Source organism: Malurus melanocephalus, unplaced genomic scaffold (genome assembly GCF_030028575.1).
Source record: "Malurus melanocephalus ecotype Western Australia unplaced genomic scaffold, MMel_1.1 scaffold_116, whole genome shotgun sequence".
In the NCBI taxonomy this organism is placed as follows: Eukaryota; Metazoa; Chordata; class Aves; order Passeriformes; family Maluridae; genus Malurus; species Malurus melanocephalus.
Genome location: NW_026623348.1, coordinates 1,708,724 through 1,720,541, shown reverse-complemented (window position 1 = coordinate 1,720,541; position 11,818 = coordinate 1,708,724). Strand labels below are relative to the sequence as shown.

The 11,818-nt window shown below is 37.2% G+C and overlaps 1 long non-coding RNA gene across 1 annotated transcript; it reads left to right on the top strand.

The window, feature by feature from the left end:
• The first annotated feature begins 147 nt into the window (after positions 1–147).
• Positions 148–2,888, top strand: LOC130575820 (uncharacterized). Its single transcript, XR_008965601.1, has 3 exons — positions 148–679; positions 2,017–2,119; positions 2,834–2,888. It is a non-coding gene; the product is annotated as an uncharacterized LOC130575820 (long non-coding RNA).
• The last annotated feature ends 8,930 nt before the right edge of the window (positions 2,889–11,818 follow it).

Genomic DNA, 11,818 nt, shown 5'->3' with positions numbered 1-11,818 from the left:
CGGAGCGGGAACCCCGCGCGCTGCGCTGACTGACAGGCGGCCCCGCGCATGCGCCACAGCCGGGCACGCGCACTAGGCCCCGCCTCGGAGGTCGCCTCAGCCGCCGCGCCATCGCTGAGTCGGTAGGGATGGAGGTGTGAGGTTATCGAGCACAGCCTGTCTTCCAGCACCGTCTTGTCAACCTKACCATGGCACYGAGTGCCAGGTCCAGTCTCTCCCTAAACATCTCCACCACCTCTGTGGGCAGTTAATTCCAATGTCTAATCACCCTTCCTGTGAAGAAATCCTTCGTAATGCTCAACCTAAACCTCCCCTGGTGCAGCTTGAGACGACATCCTCTCGCCCTGTCACTGGTTGTTTGGGAGAAGAGGCCATGCCCCAGCTGGCAAAAACCTCCTTTAAGGAAGCTGCAGAGAGTGATGAGGTCCTGTCTGAGCCTTCTTTTCTCAAGGCTAAACAACCCCAGCGGCCTCAGCCACTGCTCCTAGGACTTGTGCTCCAGACCCTTCACCAGCTTTGTTGTCCTTCTCTGGACACACTCCAGCACCTCAATATCCTTTCTGAATTGAGAGGCCCAGAACCAGCCACCGTTCTTGATGTCCACCAGCTCCTCGTGTCCTGCCTCAGCTGTCGCCCTGGACCTTCCCTTTTGAAGGGCTGACAAAGCACTGCCTGTAAGGTAAAAGCTGTGTCCTGGGGACTTTACACCCTCATCCCACAGACAAAATGCACTTGACCCCCTTTTTCATTGCCAACTGGCCTGTTCTCCACAGAGCTTGTCATGGCAAGGCTTGTTTACCACCCTCATTTCTTGGCCCACTTTTTGTCTCCTCAGTGCCCCCCACTTGTCAGTCTGGTGCTTCCTAAACGTGTTCCCAAACATTGCCTTCCCCATTCCCATGGCCCTCCCAGCACTTCCCTCTGCTCCTTTGTCACCAGCAGTCAAAATTGAGTCAACTGTGGGCGCTGGTTGAAAAAACACATGGGGAGCCACATCACTGACTCAAGAAGCTGCTAATACAAGTAATTAAGACATAATTAAGACAAGGTTTTGTACTGCACGGGTATGGAAATGTTTATGTGAAATATGCTTATATGGAATATGTAGACTTATTAGGTATTTGGTGTGGGACATACTAATGTCTGTCCAGAGAATGTACAGACAAAAGAGTATAAGGAGCTTTCATTCCAAGAAGGCAAATGTATTTTCAAGCCAATGTCTTATAAACACMTTCTCTTGTTTTATTTCTTTCCATCAAAGGTTCTCATAAACACTAGTGCCCTCAAGTACATACTCRATTAAACAAAAAACATACTCTGTTTAAAATAGCAGATTTGTGTTTCAGAGTTTCAAACTGTAAGTGGTAGACTCTCTGCTTGGTCTTAGAAACAAAAAGGAAAGAAAAGTATGGAAAATTGTGTATTTGCAATGAGTTCTGTTGTTTATATTCATACGTAGTCTTTCCTTCTGACAGACTTATTGTAACATATGTTAAAATCTTAAAACACCTGCAAACCTAATCTTAAGTAACAAAGTAACAAAAGTTGCTGTCCAGCATAAAAATGTTACTATTGTTGCTTAATCAGCACATTTAGTGAATTTTAACATAAACTTCTTTTAGTTCTTACTTTAGTTTATTGTTACAGTACTGATTATTTTACTTTAAGTCACTGATAGTTCAGTTCTTTTTAGTACAATAAAGYGGAGCTCCCAAAAAACTAATATGTCCTATTGAAAGTGCAGAGGATTGGTTTCTTGAACAAACYGTGGGATCATATATATATTTATATATTTTTGCTGAGTGACATTGCTCTGCTTTGGAATGCGTACTTTTTTAGTAGCCATGCTCCTGAATAATTACAGACCYCAAAATTTACAGTGACAAAATGGCAAAAAAGATTCCACCAAGAATTTAGTTTAAATCGACAAAAAAAAAAAGTAATGTTTTAAACAGTTTTCTCACCATTCGCTAGATGGCAGCTGATCTTCAAGAATGGCTGTATTTCTCCTTTCAGATGTGATAATTTGGAGGGAGTAGTCATCTGTTCCTGGAGAAATCAAATATTGTCCAGCATTGTCTTCACTCCATTTCTAATATGAAACTGAAAAACCAGCACAGTGAGTGTTCAGATAATTTTCAGCTTCATTAATTTTTCTTGTTAGGCTTTTTGCTCTCTGCCTGGGGAAGAATGTTCCCTTTTTTTCCCCTTTCATTATTTAGTGGGCCAGATTAACTTCTTTTAAAGGAGAACATACGTTATTACAGCTTCTAAAAAGRAAGATTATTTCATTGTTATTTTTAAAAATATATATGCATTGGGTTTTGGTGGACTAATGTTTAAAATTCCCAATTACTATAACTCACAAAGTAAAATAATTGTGTCTTCTTACAATAATTCCCTGCATACAATGTAAATAAGATATTTAGTTGATCTTTTTGGGGTAGGTTTTACTCTATTATTGGAATGAAAATTTTTATTTAAAATTGACAAATTAGCCATGTTTTTAACATAGCAGTTTTTTATGGGAGATGGATTTGAAGATGTGGTCTTATTGTCTATTAATCAAATAAGGACAGTTCAAAGTGAGTAGCTGGCATGTACATGTTTTAGGGCAGGATTTTAGTATTTGTGGAGATTCTTTGAGTAAGTATAAATGCTGTATTASACTTAGGCGACATATTGCACATTCTGAACACCAGGCTTTATTGTAACAAAACTTCATAAATAAATTTCCTAATGGGAATGTGAATGATTCTACAGGTATTTTTGAGTTGTATATCAGAATAACTGTGTATCTTATCCATATTTATGCACATCTCTTGTGTTTTAGATGGGGAGGTATTTTTGAAACTTTGGAGAGACAGCCAATCCAACTACTGGTAAGAGCAATTGTCTTTGAATAATATAATAATTTTAGTCTCTGCCTTTGGGAGGGATCCTATGCCTTCAGCATTTGTCTTTCCTAAATCAAGTACCTTGGAACATAGTCATGTTGAAACATTGACATGTCTTCCCTTGTCATGATCCCATAATTAGATTAATTATTCTAAACTTGTATGAATTTTCACTTCATTGTCTGTGGTTTTGCATTTCTATTTTCAAGCTGCCTTGAAGCTGTCTACTGATGTTTTAAAATGTTTAAGGCTTATGGAATGAGTTGCCCTTTGTAGATCCCACTCCAGTCTTTGATGACTGATCTTACTGATGTGAGACTGGTATGACTTAACAAAAGGWGTAGGAATGATTCCTACACTGCTGGAATAGCTCCGTACCTCAGAAAATATTACAATACAAAATATTTCACAGAATGTAATGTTCTGTCAGTAATATACTGACTTTCAAATTCTGGTGGTTAAGTAGTATCACCCAAATACTGTAATGAACAAAAAGAGAAGAAAACCATAGCAAGAATTTTCTGTGACTGACTTCCTTAGCTTCTGAYTGTGGAAGCTGGAAAATGTGTATTTTTTTTTCTTCTAATGAAAAGAGTTTGAAGATTCACACAGAAATAATGACTAAGTCATATTTTCAGATTCCTAGGTGTGATATAAAATTCTTTAGACTGGAATGGAAATAGGTTCAATTATTGCTCATGCTGCTCCATATTTAATGTTTTTTTCCCATTTATTCTCTTTAGAAGGGTATCAAGAATGCCAGTTCCTCAGTACTTGCTTATGTTACTTAAAATTATTTCCTGTTACCTTAGCTAGTGTTGTGGAAGCTTCTGTTTGTACTAYTTGTGCAAACAGAAATAGAAGAGGCTGATTTTTGTGTTTCAGTCTATCAAGCTAACGTTAGGCATAGTTTGTTACATCACCTAAACTGATGGGGTAGCTTGAAAAGCACCATGAACATCAGTAGCCTGARGGAAATGTTGTTTTTCCAGAATCTTTTCCCAAAGGAGGTTCTTGTCAAGTATAATTTCATTGTTATTGAAAATGATTAAAATTTGCAAAAGATTAAAGTGAATAATTAAAAAATAATAAAGCCACTTGTCAAATTGAATCTTGTTAATGGTAAACAGCTGTTTGTCATTGTGGCAAACACAGGTCTCTGAAGCAATATCAGTGAAATAATTAACCTGTTGTGGTTAGTGGAGCTGCATCCAGTCACWGCAGATTGAATTATGACTTCAAATGTCTTTGTTGTATTTGATGGTTAGCAGAGTATGAATATTTTCCTTTCTAAAATGCATTTGGCTAAAACTTAGTTCTTTTTTTCATAAAGGCATATCTTTAAAAGCAGAACTATTGAAATTTTCAGTGCATCAGTTAAACCATCTTTGCACTCTTTCTTCAATAAGATGAATTATTTAGTTAGGAAATTCTTGTTGGTCTGCATTTTGAAGAAAGAAACTATGCAACGTCTCAATTAATCTCTAAGGAAACTTTAAACTTTTCYCTTTGGGGAAATTCTACAAAATTAGAACTTGTGAAATAAATTAGAAATTAAACTTARCTTTCACATTAATCACATTTTAAGAGTCCAGCGCAGTCACCTGATGAAGCAAGTTGGTATAATCACATATAGCTGAGTACACTGTTAGTAATCTTTAGTGAAAATGTCCAGAAGTATCCTTAAAGCATATTAACTCATGTGAATTGTGACTAGGGAATTAAACTCATGAGACATATGAGATGGTTTTCTCCCATAGATCTACAAGACTGGTTAAATATATGTAAAGATGAATTCCTTCTGAAGATTAATTCTTTTATTCTGAATGTTCTAAGTAGATCTGGTTCTTGAGCAAATGCTTTTATGAAACTAAAGGTTCTACTTCTGTTTTTCCCATCTGTTATGAAATGAAATATCCCAGTAGAAACACTTTCCCCCAAGTCAGGCACTATGTGTTCTACCCACAGTGCTTTGGTTCTTAGCTTTTTTCGCCTTTATTTTCTCAGCCTTTTTCAAAGCTGTTAGAAATTGTGCTGTTTTTATCATCTTTATTTTCACTTAAGAAAACCAGAGATCAGGCTGTATCTCTTTAAACTGGTGGAGCAGTYCTAAATTCACTGCATTGAAGCCCAAAGCTACATAAGCCATGGTTGTTTCCTATAAGTTTAATAACAGTAAGAGGCTCAGTAATAGCTTGCTTGAAGATTGAAACCAGCCATTGGCTATATTACCTTTACCACTGCCAGCAAGAGGTTGAGAGTTAAAGTCCAAATTTGTAGAATTCTGTTTGCTCCATTGCTTACAGACAACTTTTTTCTTAGAAGTAGCTCAATAGGGGATCAGTTACCTCCCAGGGAATTAATTTGAAAAATTCCACTAAGTATTGTGGGAGTTGGATGGAGCCCTGGCAGCCAATTTAGGAAAAACTGTCCTTTGCATAGAACAGAATGTAACCGTTCAATGCATATTTGTGTGAAGCTTGTGGAGTTCCATTGTGGAAGGATCTGTGTAAAAATTACTACATGTATTTGTTCCTCAAATTAATATCTGCTGATCAAWTTTTTTTTCACTTTAAGAATGCATTTTAAATTATTTCCCTTGCTAAAGGCTCTGTTCTAGTCTGAGATTTGAAAGCAAGAATGCTTGTGACCTTGTGAAATCACTAGTAATCATAGTTTTCCTTTTCTATTTCTATAAATGTGTTTTCTTCCTTTAGTTTAATTTTATCTGAATTATCACCTTTGCCTTTACAAAAGAAAATATTCTTGAAAAAAAGTGAAAACAGGGAGGTTGAAGTGATTGAAGTATTTTYATGTACTTGTTTTTAAAGTGGAACTGAGGACGTGCTCAATTAAACAATGTGATATCTCCCTACTAGAATACACTGAATATGGGGTGGGGGGGGAATGGACCAGGAGGGGTAAGTAGTTTGTTGATAAATGCTATTGCAAGACTGCTTACCCAGAGTATATTATTACATCCCAGATTTGATAAAGTGAGTGGGTTAATARTCTCCCAGCTTCAGATTCTCCTTGAATATTTAAAAGGGCTCTTAAAAAAAATAAATCACAGTAGTCTGAAATCACAGAGGATCATGCCTAGTAGAATAGTAAGATAAATGGAGTGTATGTCCTAAAARGAAATAGAAAGGATGAGACAGCTGAAAATAAAACTTTAAAATTGGAATTTATAGCTGTTGTAGAAGTTAAACTAAAGTTACCTTGTAAAAGTTATCCTGAATTTAAATTATTCATAAAGTGCCTTTTTGTRTGGGCAAGGAAACTTGTGCAGCTTATGCTGCACTTTGCAGTTCTTTCAACATCTGTGCCTTTTCTGCACCTGCCTTGCAGTGACATCTGCTGGAAAAAGCAGGAAGCCTTTATTGTAGTTACAACGGTTTGGAAAGAAGGTTAATCTGAAATGGAATGTGAAAAATTATGYAATTTTTCCAAGCATATGTATATTTCTCTATGCAAGAATCTGGTGGTATGAAGAGATATAAGTAATACAGAGCGTTTCAATACTAATTTTTTAAATGAAACTCAAATAAATTGCAATGGCAGCTGTTAATTTCTTAACTATGGCCATATATATGTTTGTTGACATATTAAGGAATAATGATAAAATAGCCATAAGWCTAATCTTATGACTTAAAATATTTAACTGCCATACTGATGTATACMTTTCTCAAAGAAATGCTTATTTCTTTTTCTCCCAAAATTACAGGGAAGATAACCCCATTCTTTTTCTAAAATATATTTTGATAATTTTGAGTGTACAAATTTTGATCTCTTTCATGTCTGTGTAGCTTAACACAGTGCTTTAAAAAATGAGAAATTTTCTGTGTTYGGGATGAACAGGCATTCAAAGGTAGTTTATAGATGACTGAATGTACAGTGAGTCTTTCTGGTATGTGGTGTACCTTAGTACACTTACTTGTGCTAAGTTAGCACCAGAAAGATTTGAGAAGTAGGGAAAAATCTAAGTGATGTAGAGGAGACACCGCCTTCTTTGTTCTTTTAGGAGAATTTCAGAAGTGAGAAATGCCATGTTTGGTAGTCAGGCAATGTGTTGAGACTGAGACAAGAATTTAAGAGTGATCCATGTCCTCAAGTAACCTGATGGAATTACAGTGGTATTATAAATAATGAAAACAAATACTTTAAAGAGGAAAGTATTGCAGAAGGTGATAGTTATCAATGTTACAAAGTAACATTATGAAAATACTTTTATTGTGCCTGAGGATGTTGGAGCTTTGCAGATATTTTCCTGTCTGATGAAAGAGATGARCACTATATCCCTGGGTGATACCTATGGACTGTAGGTTTGGATTATTCAGCAGTTCAGGGCAGGCATGTGTTCGTTGCGTGATTAGAGCTTCACTTGAACTGCCTGAAGGTTACATGTGGCTCAAGAACCACAAATTGGCCGTGTCTACATTACGTGATCAAAATGGAACTTTCTGGACTTTAYATAAACAGATAGCTCTAACTTGGTCCAATTTTTAAAAATGCTTGAGATGTTTTTAACAATTGAGATTGATTTTTTCCCATGTTTTCTCTTGAATGCCTCTGAAAACCAATAAAATACATAACAAAACCCAGCAAGACTTAAGAGAAATCAAACCCTTAAGATATTAGAGGAAAGAAAAAAGTCTTCTGTCCATTMTTCCTTGCTTATAGAGAATTTGTGCTTTCTCTTCAATGTGGGCAAATCTCTTGTGCCCATAGCGAGAGACAAAGTAATTGCTCTTGGCTCCAATACAGGTAGTTTGGAGTTGGGGTCTTAAAGGTGGAATGTGTACAAACACAAATGAGTTTAAATCTTAGACAAAATATGTAAGAGKAGCAGGTTTGCCGTGGCAGGATAGAGCCCAGTAGAGTGCATGAAATGAAACCCAGAGACACTTCTCTGTTCTACACACAGGCAGTGTAGATGCACACAAATTTCATAAGAAGCCACATGGTCTCTAAAGCCACAACTTCTTTTAAAAAGCTTATTGTTCATTTTAGGAATTTGGCTCCCATAGCTACATTAACAGAGTTTTACACTAACAGTGCCTACCTACTAAATACAATTATGTAGCCTTAGACCGTATAATTTGACAGGAAAAGCAAACAAGCTCCCTTTGTTACAGTTGCAGTTCCTGTGTGATCAGTTATCAGTGTGTTTATCTCGCACTATGTAGCTCACCATCATTGAGTTTAATATATCTAGCATTGTTATTTTAATGCAAAACTTAACTATTGAATTGAATTAATAATATAGATTTCCCTTATGATCTTTCCATGTAGATGATGGAGTGCCCTGGGTAGGTGGAAACAGCAGCCTTGTTTCTTGTGCAGGAGGCAGGAAAAGTACACACATTGAAACACTGAAGTTCATTCTGTCTCTGCTGTCAGTGAAGATGCTGGGTAAGGGTTGCAAAGTACCACAAATGACAATCACACCATGGAGCATTTTCTGACTGCTGTGTTCTGAAAGAAATACTGCAGCTGGCAAGCTTCCAGTTCAAGGCTTTGCTTAAGGTCACAGTAAAATGTTATCACCTGATAACTGTAAACACTGTTCTTGTACAAATCATGTCAAAACCAAGTTTTCTGACACATCATATTTGAAGTATTTGTGAACAATTTGAGCCATTGGTTTTGAGAGGGACATTTAATTGGGAAAAMCTCAATAAATGAAGCCATTTTCTTTGTATGATTTTTTCAAAAGAAAGATWACTGATCTGAAAAGTTGGATGGCTTTCCATTTTGTAATGCATAATTGGTAATGTAGACAGATTGACAATAGTAGATTATTCTGGAAGCAAAAACTTGTTTTAGCAAATGGTTTCTCTAGGTTATTTTTCACATGCCAGCTTCTAAAAAAGTAASAAAATGTGATCGTTATTGGATGTTGAGCTGAGAATTACTATATTTTCAATTAAAAAGTATTGACAAAATGCATGTTAGAAATGTGAAAGCTTACAGTAGCCAGAGATTTCAAAGAATGCTGGACGAAGTTCTTCAAACTTAGAAGGAATAGTGTATTTATTCAGAAAATAGGATTATATCCTGAATAATTGCAGAAATTAGCCCTTAACCTATAACTAGGCTGTATGATGAAAGCATCAGGAAAACTRCTTCTGAGAAATGCCAGGGTTTTTCTAAAACACTAGTGGTAAACTATTTTGGAAAATGTGGTAATTGGTAAGTTGTTCATGGTGGATCTCAGTTATGTTCTAAAGTCTTCATTGTCCAGATCAGAARGGTGTGGGAGCAGCAATGTTGGGGCTTTGTCAAATCTGTCTCGACAGGCTCTTTCCAGTGCCACTGCTCCTGGAGCTCTGGGCCCTTTAGATTTCTCAACCCTAACCAAGGTGTAACCCTAACCCTACCCCCAGTTAATTACCCAAACCCACTACCTGGCTTTTCCAGCTCAGAAAGATGTGGGAGCAGCGACATTGGGGGCCTTGCTGCCATGGCCCCGGTAGGCCCTTCCAGCCCCAGTGTGCCTGGAGCTCCAAGCCCTTCAGCCCCTGATGACAGCTTCGCACTGGGCCAGGGGGGCTCATCACCACAGGTGGCACAGATGCTCTGCCCTTTAAGCCCCAGAATGACCCCCAGAGTCCAGCCCACCACCCAGAGCCCAGGGCTGACAGCTGAGCCAGGACTTGGGGTGGCTCTGGGGGCACCTCACCTTTAACCAAGCCCGGCTGCCCCTCCCACMAGACACAGGCACTGCCATTCCAAGAGCTTTAGAGACAGGCAACATCCAGTCTCTGACAGCACCCTGCTGTGATGCCCTTGCCTTTTCTAGTTCCAAAATCATTAAATTCCTTGCTCTGGGTAGTGGGACTGGGATGCCTGATAGCACCAGTTCAGTTTTGTCTGGCATTTATACAGTAAGGCATTTAATTTTACCTGAGTTTGGTTGCTCTTGCTTTGGTTTGTTTTTTGCTGTTTTTCTCATATGTGATTATAGGAAGGACATTGTTTTGGGAAGAGACAGAATCCTTGTCCAAATGTTTGGTACAGAGGATGAAGTGTAGGTGGCTTATCTCCAGCTGAGGTTTTCCTTATAGGAATCTTGATGATAAAGCCACAACTTTGCTGATACTTTTGGGTTTGCTTTTATCCAGATTCTTAGCTCACAAGACATCAACATTTATTTTTCATTTTCACATCCACTGTTATGTTTTCACTCCAGCTCCCTGACAGTTTTAGACTGACTGGTTATGCTATAGAAGGAATGGAAATAACAGCTTTATCATGGACAGAATATCATTGGTACTGTCTCCTGCTGCTTTTCCTGTTTCYTTTGTAATGGAGGAACTTATTCAATGGTTTGTAGGAGGGTAATGGTCCACAGATATCTTTGGGGAATTAATAATGAAAGAAGGAAAATATTGCCTGTCTTGGAAACTTAGGAAAAAGCTGTTTTATTATATGAAAGAGATGCTTTTTCTTGTAAATTTGAATCCCCTCTTGCTGTACTCAARTGGATTTGTGCAGAGCAATACAAGGAATTGTAACACAAATTAAAATAGACTGATTTAAAGTGCATGAAGCCTTTTAATAATTTTTACTAGAAAAGGAATGAAAGATATCTCTGCATACTTTTAATTTTCTTTTACATGCTGGAACATTATAATTTTATGATCATTCATGAAACTCTATTTTGCTTATTGTTACTTTCTAGTAGAAGTTTGGCTGGAACAAACAGTAGYGTAATTTGGGCTATCAAATATTTAAGAACTAGTCTGCTGCATATATTTAACAGGTATACAGCTAGTTAAAAACTATAAAACTATTGGAATGCATCAAGTTTTATAGAACTTTAACTTATTTGAACATATTCTGTAAGTCCTGTGGACGAGGAAATGCTTTTAGTTTTTACGAATGGAGCAGAATGACAGAAAGTCTTTTGAATATAGTTAGTGCCCCGGGATCCTAAGGACAATGTAGTCAAAGTATTGTGTTGCAAAAGGTTATCAATGTTTGCCAAACTAACCTAGGAAAGACTTGTAGTTTTGCTATGAATAAAAGACTTTAATAATCAGAGGTTTTTCTGTTTAGGTAAATTTTTAAAGGCTTGTTTATAATTCCTCTATTCAGCATATATTAATTATTAATTATTTAAAGGAGCATGGTCTAAAAAAGTGCTTCCTGAAAACCAGGTTGCTTAGAAGGAGTTTCAAGGGATGGGAGGTGTAAAGAAGCCTTTGAAGCTTTGAAAATCCTACCAGATGAGGGAAATGAAACTTYAGATGCTGTCATGAGGGGTACCTGTACAGGTACAGGTACACAGTACTGTGGATAGGCTAAGCAGCAGGTCATTCCAGTAATTAAACTTCACTGCTTCTAAATATGTCAGTACAGAAGCAGTGAATTAATATATCTCTATTTGGAACTGTGTTCTTTGGCCTCTCATGGGAAGGAATGCATGGCTTGTGTTGAGCTATGAATGTCTAATTCAGGAGCCTAATTATCTCCTCTGTGGAAAAAATCAAAATATTTGGTATTTCTCATGTAGGAATACTGATTTTTTGCTAACTGAAGCTGCTGTGTCTAACTCTATTCTCAGTCACTGTGGATGTTTCAATGATGCAGTGCTTTCCAGCCAGACTCTTCTGTGGAATTTTGTGTTAAAAAGGGCAAATAAGATGTTATGAAATAGTTTTCATAGTAAGTTTCAGACTTGGACTTTGATGTGTTGGAGTCACACAAAATAGTTGTTAATATAAAGATGTTTGTTTTATGGGAGAGAGTTTTACATTTTGAAACTTGTGGCTTCAAAGGGCATAATTTCTACATCATGCAATGAGTTTTCTTGCTTTTTGAATGAGCATGAACGTTTGCCTCTCACAGTTGTTAAACTGAAACTGTGCATGCAAAGGCTTTATGTGGATTCCTTCCACTGTTAGTTTAAAAGG